This window comes from Triturus cristatus, chromosome 7 (genome assembly GCF_964204655.1).
Source record: "Triturus cristatus chromosome 7, aTriCri1.1, whole genome shotgun sequence".
NCBI lineage: Eukaryota > Metazoa > Chordata > Amphibia > Caudata > Salamandridae > Triturus > Triturus cristatus.
The window spans coordinates 570,226,949-570,236,666 of NC_140590.1; the positions used below are offsets into that span (position 1 = coordinate 570,226,949).

The 9,718-nt window shown below is 45.5% G+C and overlaps 1 protein-coding gene across 1 annotated transcript in view; it reads right to left on the bottom strand.

The window, feature by feature from the left end:
• Window positions 1–7,920, bottom strand: part of LRRC59 (leucine rich repeat containing 59) — a 97,163-nt gene extending 89,243 nt beyond the window's left edge. The window contains exon 1 of the mRNA XM_085617102.1: window positions 7,785–7,920. The gene's annotated coding sequence lies outside the window, so the exon portion shown is untranslated. The remainder of the gene's footprint in view (window positions 1–7,784) is intronic.
• Between the last annotated feature and the right edge of the window lie 1,798 nt (window positions 7,921–9,718).

Genomic DNA, 9,718 nt, shown 5'->3' on the forward strand with positions numbered 1-9,718 from the left:
CAATTCTCCTGGCCGAAGTAATGGCCACTAGAAAAACAACCTTACGGGTTACAAACTTAATCTCGGCCAGTTCAAGGGGTTCAAAGGGATGAGGTCAAAGCCCTTAGCACCAAAGGTAAATCCCAGAGGGGAAACAGAGGCTTAGCCATTTGCCTAGTTCAAGAAAAAAACCTTTCTACAAGGGGGGGGGGGGGGGTTTGGGGGGAGTCCAAATCATCAGAATTTCCCCAAATTGCCCCAAAGAGCCCACTGGGCTCACAATGTAGATACTGACAACTGCTTCTCTTAACTGTGCCATAGGAAGTGAACAAGCTACTGGAGAGGCTGGATGACCCGCTCACCAGGACTGGAAATTCACGCAAAGGCGCCCATATGAGTGCAATGTGGAAGGATGACGGGATTCTGAACTGCCATTGCTAGGCGATTAGCCAACCTTTTTGCTGCCAGCTCCTCCTCTCAACTTCTAAATCAACAGTTGCAGCCCCTTGGAGGAAACCGTAGAGGTGAAGGATGAAGAGGAAGCAACCAGGGATCTTGAAGGGCCAGGGCCTTGAGGATTGGGAACCACATACTCCTGTGCCAATAAGGGACCATCAGGATCATTACCCTGTCTTCCCCCGGAGCCTTGCCAGAAGTCTGGGAATTTGGGGGGGAAGGGAGGGGAAGCATAGAGTAACATGTTCAGCCATGGGAGTAATGGGGCATCCACCCCCCCGTGCTCCCTCCTGTGGGGCCCTTGCACAAAACCTCTGAAGCTGGGCACTGATCAGGGCAGGTTTCCCAGAGGAGCCCCAAATCTCCCTGAAAACAGACACAACCAGTGACATCTCCCGAAAGGGGGAGAACCCGACCTTGGGAGTCTGCAATCACATTGTCCACCCCGATGTGAACTTCTGAAATGGAAAGAAGATGGACCTTTGCAAAGGCCATCAATTGCCTGGCTACCAAATTCAGGGACCATGACTTGGTGTCACCCTAGTGGTTTATGTAGACCAAACCTACCATATTGTCTGTCCTGACTATCATATGATAGCCCTGAAGGGCAGTCTGGAAATACCGCAGAGCCTGCTTGACGGTCATCAATTGCCTCCAGCTGGAGGACTGCCTGCTCTCTGCCAGTGAGCAATGGGTCTGTGTCGATCTCCTCTCCAGCAGTGCCCCGCACCCGAAAGAGCTGGCGCCCGTCGTTAGGACTTTTGGGGCATCCGGTTCCAGCTCCACCCACCTGCATCAGGATTCCGGAATAAGCCACCAAGGCAGTGCCTCCCTGATCTCTGGAGTGAGAGGGACCAGCCTCTCGAAGTCCCCCAAAGACGGCACCCAGAAGGCATGAAGACTCCAAAGCGAGCAAAGATGGAACCTGGCTCACAAGACTGTTAAGACAGTTGCCGCCATATGACCCTGCAGCCGCAGCCAATGGCAATCAGATAAGAGACTGACTCTGTAGCGCCTGGGATACCAAATCCCTCAGAGTCCTGGCCCGTGAGTCTGGAAGAAAAACTCTGCTCAAGGCCATCCTGTGCAGGCTCTGGTTGACCCTTGCCCCAACTGAGAAGGAACCCATGCTCCTGAACCTGTATCAGCACCGTCTTTAAGATTTGTAGAAGCTGTTGTTCCGTGGGTGCAATCTGAAACCAATCATCTAGACAGGGATACAGGCCGATAACACGAAGATGGAGAGATGCCACTAGAGGAGCAACCACATTATGTATCCTATGCAAATTATTTGGAGCACTCAGGAGTCTGAAGTGGATCTGACCCATGCTGCCAGGAAACAGTACAGTCTATCTCCAACCACACGGCGCAAGCCACCCATCGATAATCAGGAGAACTGCTTTTTCGATGATTTAGACGTTTTCTCCTCCTCCTTCTTAGGGCAAAACCTCCCCTGCTGACCCTCAACCTGACAAAAAGAAGGTTGGCAAACAGAAAAAGCCTTAGCAGGAGGAGAACAGGATGACTGAGAGAAGAGGCATGCTTCTGCTCCCTAAACAGCTTGTGCTATTTGCATTCCAAGTCTGCTCAAAGCAGGTGAGAACCCTCAAAAGGCAAGCGTAGAGCAGAGGACATTTGTCTTCAATCCGTGCAGCAATCCGTGAGAACCAGGCCGCATTCGAAGCCCCAGCCGAGAGAGGAGTAGCCCAGACTACATCAAAAGAAATGTCCGACATGTATTCAGTCTACCATTCAATGCCCTCTAGCAAGGAAGAGTACTCTGTCCCATCTTCTACTGCTTTGAAAAGTTGCTTGAAATCAGACATCAAGGACTGTGACACATAATTGCCATAGATGTCAGTCCTCATGGCCAAATGTGCTCCTGAATATACCTTTTTCAAGTTGGAAATCAACTATATCGGTCTGATCACAAATAATTGAGTCTTCCGTCAGTGAAGTGCACCCCACCAGATTGGCCACAAAAGAGTTTGAGGCAAGCAAGACATTCGGCATATCTGTAATGGGATACAATTTGGCCATAAACCTTGGCAAGAGAATCTTATCTGGGTTCTTCTATTCTCTGCGCAAACCCCCCATAATATCTGGCTGCATGGGGAAATCCATCTGGGCTGGCTGCAGAAACTACCGCAAAAGGCCACCATCTGCAGAAGGCAGCTCATTGGTCTCCTCCCCCAGAAAACCCAAATTCTGTTTCACATGCGCCACCAGCTCGAGGAGCAAGTCTTTACCAATTATTTCCCCTTTTGTTCATCCACAACAGAGGACTGCCTCTCATTCATAATAGAAGACATTAGCTGAACATTGCCCCCAAAATGGTCTCGAAGGAGCCTTTGCTACATTTAGTTCCAGTAAAGTCTCCTTCATTAGCCTCCTGAGACTCTAATACTCTCCCTGCTTAGCAGCCCGTCTCAGAGGAGGAGAAGCAGAAGAATCACATGCCTCCCCTCATGGGAATGTTTCCCCAGTGTAAATATACAGAGGCAGACGTGAATCAAAAAACATGAACAATCCACAATTATATCATCACGGTACAGCTTACAAGAAACGTTATGCAGACTTATCGGAACTGCAGCTTAACATATTCTCTGCCCAGATTTACTGAGAGAGAAGCTGTGTTCGTCTTTGCATGCAAGCTCACCTCAGGGTTTGCAAATCTGCAGAAAATCACCCAAAGAAACCCAGCTTGTTCATATCTGATAACTTTTCTTGCAGTAACCACACCGCGATACCTCTCCAACTCCCCACAGTGCCCAATCCAGAAAGAGAAAACCATTGGGTAAGTTTCTTTTCTAATGCCGACTCTAGCCCGTCGGGAGCCAATCGTCCTCCAGCCCGGTCTGGAGAGAGACAGAAAAAAAGAACAGGAGGAAAGCTGGATAAAGGGTTCCCTTACAGGCTAATTGCCTATGGAGGAAGGACTCTTTTTCAAGCATTTCTTGTTCTTTTTTCTGTTTTGGGAGGTGGATTCACCTCATGAGTAATAAAGAGAATGGGGACATAAGGACGTGGAGTTAATAAACATTCACAGACCTAGAGAGAGTGAACCTGACCCTTTTAAGACTGAAACGGTTCAACAAATTGGAAGAGGAGGTCATTGTCAGGTAATGAAGAAGATGTGCCTCTACAGATGCTAGATTCCAGGTACAGGGCATCAAGTGGAGGGAGAGAGAGAAAAAAAAACCAGGAGATCTGTTGCTGTTTGGTACTTATACAATACATAAATACGTTAAACACACGGAACTGGATGGTAGACAGTAAGGAGAGAGGGTTAGGGAGCTGGGAAGGAAGCATTGGAGTGCTGGGGAGGAGGCAAGGCGGGGAGAAAATAAATGTACTCCCATGGAGGCCTGAATCCAGAAGATGAGGCCCCTCAGATATGTAATGAAAAGAAACAAGTTGTACAGTCAGAACACCAAGACAGAAACGTGAATGGGCGGGTTGAACACAAGAATGGGGAAGAAAGTCATCTAATCAGGAGCAGACAATTGAGAAAGACAACAAAGCCATCCAATCATGAGCAAATGGCTGACAAATCTGAACAGGCCTCAACAAATCTACTTGCCTACTTCCTATGACATGTTGGCTTTTTGGGTGATCTATATTTAGGGATCACTCGCCCCTTTTGGCAAGCTGACAGACAACAGGTGTTCTGTTCACTCGCAAAGTGAAGGAGCATTAATGATGCCTTTAAATCTTGTTTTATCTTGTCACATTTATTCTGTGTTCAGAAACAGGATGTCAAAGGCAGTTTACATCTACTTTTACTTTTCTTTCTCAAACTTCAAATATTTTTTAAAGTGAACTGTATACAAACATGCTGTAGAAAAAGTGTGAAATGAAAGGCTGTAGGATATCATGTTTTATTTTAACAGACATTTAAATAGCTAAAAAGTGAACTGTGCAAACAATCAAAAATAGATGTCAGTAGTTATGAAAGCCCTTATTTTATAACTCTGTGTGATGAAAAAAATATCTTAATAGGATGAAAGGAAATCAGAACTCTTTACTTGGTGATGTTCAAATGATAAATAGGTTTGCTGAAACCCAATTTTCACAGATTGTTTCAACACTATATAGTTTTATAAGTAAAATTGCATGTTAATGGGAACGTTTTTGGGCATTTCATTGGACAAATGTGCTTTCTGTAAATTGTAGGGCATTACGACCTCATGCTTTAGTGATATATTTATTAAAAGTGAGTTTTTAAAGATGAAGTGAGAAACATTCCTGCCCCTACCCTCATGGAAATGCCATTACTGACTAAGGGCACGATTATGATGTTGGGCGCTGTCTGTGGTGGTTTGTCCGACATCTCAGGCTACGGTCCGACTGCCGCATAATGATGCGGTCGGTCGTAGAACAGGGGAGGTGGGACAGACCGATACCTCCAACAGGCTCATGGAGCCCGTCGGAGCTCCGGTCCGACAGTGATCCCTACAATAGGGGTGTGGCCTGCTAAGGCACTGCCGTAGGGATTATGATGTCCCTTTCCAACTGCCTTTTCATGGTGGTCCAACTGCCATTAAAAGGCAGCCGGAAAGGGGCTTTTGAGGCCTCTGTCCCCTGTAGGCCTCCGCTATGGGCCGAGGGGGGTTACATGTGGTGCCCCCCTAAACATCCATACACAGTGTGTGTGACAGGCACTGCATGGAGCCTGCCACACGGTGCATGGATGTTTGCAAAATGCTATTTTCCATTTCAGCTTGTGCTGCGGCCCTTTTACAGGCCACAGCGCAAGCCGCAAGAGTAAAAGGCATTTTTCCAACCACCTACACAGCGGTCACATTGTAATTAGGCAGATGTAACTGCTGACTACATGTTGGACGGTTCCATTCTCGCGGAGATGGCGTCGGACGCCCGCCATCGTAATGAGGCCCTCAGAGGCAGGTCATAGGTCATAGGTCATGTGTACCCTATATGCGGGCTAGATTCTTATTATGCATGGAGCAAACGTTTAGTCTCTTAAATCAAACCAAATAGGTTTTTTCGTACGACCGAAATTCTGAACTCACATATTGGAAGGTGCCCAATATGTGATGATGAAGAAATATGTGGCTTTGCAAAATTACATATTTGCCTAAAATGACATAATGAGACCAGTTTATGGTCAAGTAGATTACAGTTGGTTGAGTAGATTATTCAAGTTACTAAACCTGCAGGCCTAGCAACATTTTGATTATTTTTCGAGGCCTGCTTAATCTAGTACAAATTATGTATTCGTAAAAATAGGTCTGCCAAATTGACAGGACTCAAAATGTATGCCTCTGATATGCGTGCTGGCATTACTATCCGTGAAGAATTATGAAAAACTAACACAGATGTGCAATTATTTATAACTAATGGAAATTTCAAAAGACCCAACTTTTGATTTGCTGCATAGTGGAATTAAAACAAGTGGGGTTGAAACAAGCTACAAATACAGAGAATGCTGCATTAACATCATGTTTCTTAGTGGAAGCAGTCTTCCGGCACATGATGAAAGATCACCAGACAAACCACGGTAACACTAAGAGCGGTCGAATCGAACTAAAAAAAAGTATGGGAATTACGACCCTGAGTCCAATGGGGGAGGGATCAGTGACTGCGGTGTGGGATCCAAGACATTGCTAAAAAAAGAACAAAATATTCTGTAACTATTTTGTTGGTCTTTCACCTTCAAGTAACTACATATAAAATATCACACACTGTAAATGAAAAATAAATGCACGTTAAACCAATCAGTGAGAGATGTACTATATTACGCTGTAAAGTCCCTATTGGTTGCAATCACTGCAGATATCTGTGTGTGTAACCAGAGAGGCACAGAACTGAATTCTAGTTGGTGCAGGAATACTGACTTCTGTGTATTTGGTGTTATGAGGTCCCAGCCTGTGACAGAAACCACTGAATATGTATGTCATTATTTTAAACTTGCAATACACACAATATAAGATAGGCTGACACACTGCGCACAAAAAGATTTAGGTTTAAGATGAAAAAGTTCTTACAAAATATAGATCTGACTAATATGCAGATTGTACCTAGTGCAAACATTTTTTGTTTAGAGCAGTCCGTTAAAAAAGCATGCACTCCACGGCTCATCAGGTCACCTTATAATACCTCTCAAAAAGAATAATCCCCAAGTGCATCCATCAATTAAAGCGAATATCGGCTGCCAAGTAGCCTTGGCATTTACACATTAACCAAGTGCACACATTTACATTTACTTCAAGCAGCAGACACCCTGGCAAGAAGGCTTGTTTCTTGTTCAGTTGTCTGTCCCTCTCTCGGCACCAAAGACAAGAGACTCTGTCTAACACTCCCCTTCGGCTGAAGCATTTCAAAAGTCTGAATTAACCGTTCTGGGACGGTTGGCTATTAACATACATTTAGGGAACTGTTTATGTTAAATTAAGAAAGTACGGGTATAATGTGCCCCTCAGATCCCGCCCACTTCTTCCTCTGGATAAGAACGAGGCTGCAATGACAAAGGTTTGGTCAGCATATATAGACCTAGTAGGCTTAAACAAGCCTATACATTAATAGCATGTATTTATGTGGTATTGAAATAGCACGTGAATAGCCAAAAGGCGGCCTGACACGGTACTGGATCAAAGGGAAGAAAGGTTGAGGCCAAGAGTTAAATGCGGGGTGCAGAATGGGTCTTTCTAAAGTCTGGAGAGCCTGCACATCTCGTTGTGTGTAGGTAATTATTTGAGTAATAGGTTGTTCAGTGACGTTTAAGGATTGCAGCAGGTTTTAATTTAGAAGTGCTTAAAGCACTATGCACCCGTTTTTAAAGCACTATGCATCCATCACCTTATAGTTACTTCTGAGCAATGTACATTATCAGGTTAGAAAAAACTGCTATGCGTTTGGTGTGTAGTATTGCAGTTTTTATTCTTTCTTTAAAATACACATATATATATATACATACACACACACACAGAGATGCATATGTTTTTTTTTTAAAAAAACACGTGTATAGTAATACATTAGCTAAGATGTTCGATTAGCCTATATGAAAACAATTTCGCACCAGCCCTGCTCACTCTATTTCTTGCTTTTAGATCCAGAAAATAACTATGTCTAGCGGTTTATTAATAGGATCCCCCCAAGAAGGACCCCACCAGGTTACTCAGTCAGTGCCTTCCTCTTTTCAGGGTGTAGCGACTAAACCACTTCTCAGGGTGGGTCAATCTGTTTCCTTATGTATGTGTATATTTAGACTCCCTTTCAAGACTGACACCCTGTCTTCTTTTCAGAGCGTACGCCCCCATCGTCGATTCAGGTGAGCCCCACTCTTGGGGACGCCTCTCCACTTCTATTCTACCCAGCTCTCTCCTCACCTCTCTTCTCTGTGCTTGCGGCCGGTTCCTGATCCACGTCACGCTTTCCTTGTCCAGCGTCAGCGATACAGTGGGAGAGAGGGGCAGAGAGAGCATCGAGAGGAGCGCAGGTCTAGAGTGACACCACGAAATTTTAGAAACTAGAGCGGCACCTGCAGGCTGTGATCAAAAATGAAACGAAAAGAAGGATACAGCGCCATCAGTAAAACCAATTCATATGGAAAAATATCTCATTGACATCTGAAACTAAGCCCCGCGCCTTTCAAAATAACAAGCATGGCAACTGTGGTGATGAAAGTATGTGCCAAGGAGGAAAGATGACACGGGCAAGTGATAACTTATATGTCCCTTTATTCGCAGAGGGAGAGCAAGCGTCCATACATTCTATGTCAGGACAGGAGGCTCCGATTATGCTTCTCATTTCTTTGCTTTATTACATCAGCCAATAAAAAAAACATCTTTTTTATTCCATAAACTACAAATCCTATGAGTCCTATGTACCATACTACCATAGAGACAATCCCTATATAAGGTCCAACTGAGGCAAACACCTCCTCTTTCTTTGCTGCTCCGCAGCCAGTTAAGAGCCTCTCCCTTACTGCTTTTCATGAGATTGTAGTGTATAGGTGTTGAGAGCACTGCTAGTGCCTTTTTTGTCTAGAATGTATATTCATTGTGATGGGTAGATCGCTTTATGCCTTTTAATACCGCATGGGCTGGGACTACCGGCCACCCCCCTCCTTACTACACAAATTGCATTACTTAATTCAGCAGGTCCACACATGGGTCTTTGGAAGGCAGGGGTCAAGGGACCCCTGGCCGTATTTATTAAAATATGAAAATAAAATGAAAATTTTATAAAATAAACATTTTTGACAATTTTTAGAATGCACATTTCAGAACATTAGATTACATCCATTTTTGACATTGTAAGATGGGCTAACCTTAACAAATATCTAGTACAGCGTGTTTCCTAACCGAATCTAAACATCCTGAAAATTAAGCACTCTAATAATTACGTCGGACGGCAAGGTCGCTAACCGGTGTCAGATCCCTTACAGCTACGCTCTCACGTTCGAGATGCGCATGCGCAACCCAGGGCACGTTTCACCCCGTGCGCTCTGAACTCCATTAAACCATAACAGGAGGGCCCACACTTGCGCACCTTGATGACGTCATAGTGTCTGTGAGGGGTGGCTACCAGCCTGAGGAAAGCGTGGACTCCCTCCCCCGCACCCTTCTAAGTAATGGATATCATATCCTGCCCCTGAAGTTCTGGGAGAGACCAATGGCCCCTCCCGATGGGCGGCCCCTTTCGTGACTGGGCCCGCCCCCCCCTAAGGACCTTAAAATGCTGCTCACCGATTATGACCTTACCGCCAGACCCACATAATAAATACGACATTGCTATTCTAAAAGGGAAAAAGGGAACTAAGGAGAAAGTTACTTAAAAACCACAGCAACACACGAAAACATCTACATTTGTACATTTCCTGTAAAACGGGAAAAAAGGCCTAAGGAGAGAATCAGTTACAAACCACAGCAAAGCACACCACATTTACATCTGCACAGTCTCCTGTAGACGGGAAAAAGGCCTAAGGAGAGAATAAGTTAACACACAGCGAAGCACCAAGCATATATCCCTGCATATCCCCCTGCGAGCGGGGGAACGCCCGAGGCAGCGATCATGCCATTCTTATGATCACGCAACAACATTAAACAGTATACTTACCATTGTCATCACCCCATTTGCTAACCAAGGGGACGGTGGGTGGGGAAAATAAAGAGCCCCACGGTGGGGCGAGGAGCGAGCCTGGGGAGCGCGGGCACAAAGAGGCCGCCTCCCGCGCCCCCCCAGGCTCTTAACCCCTTCGTGATCGCGGCCCCGCCCCCCCCGGCCCGGAAGCACACAACTACTTCCGGGGCAAGGGGGG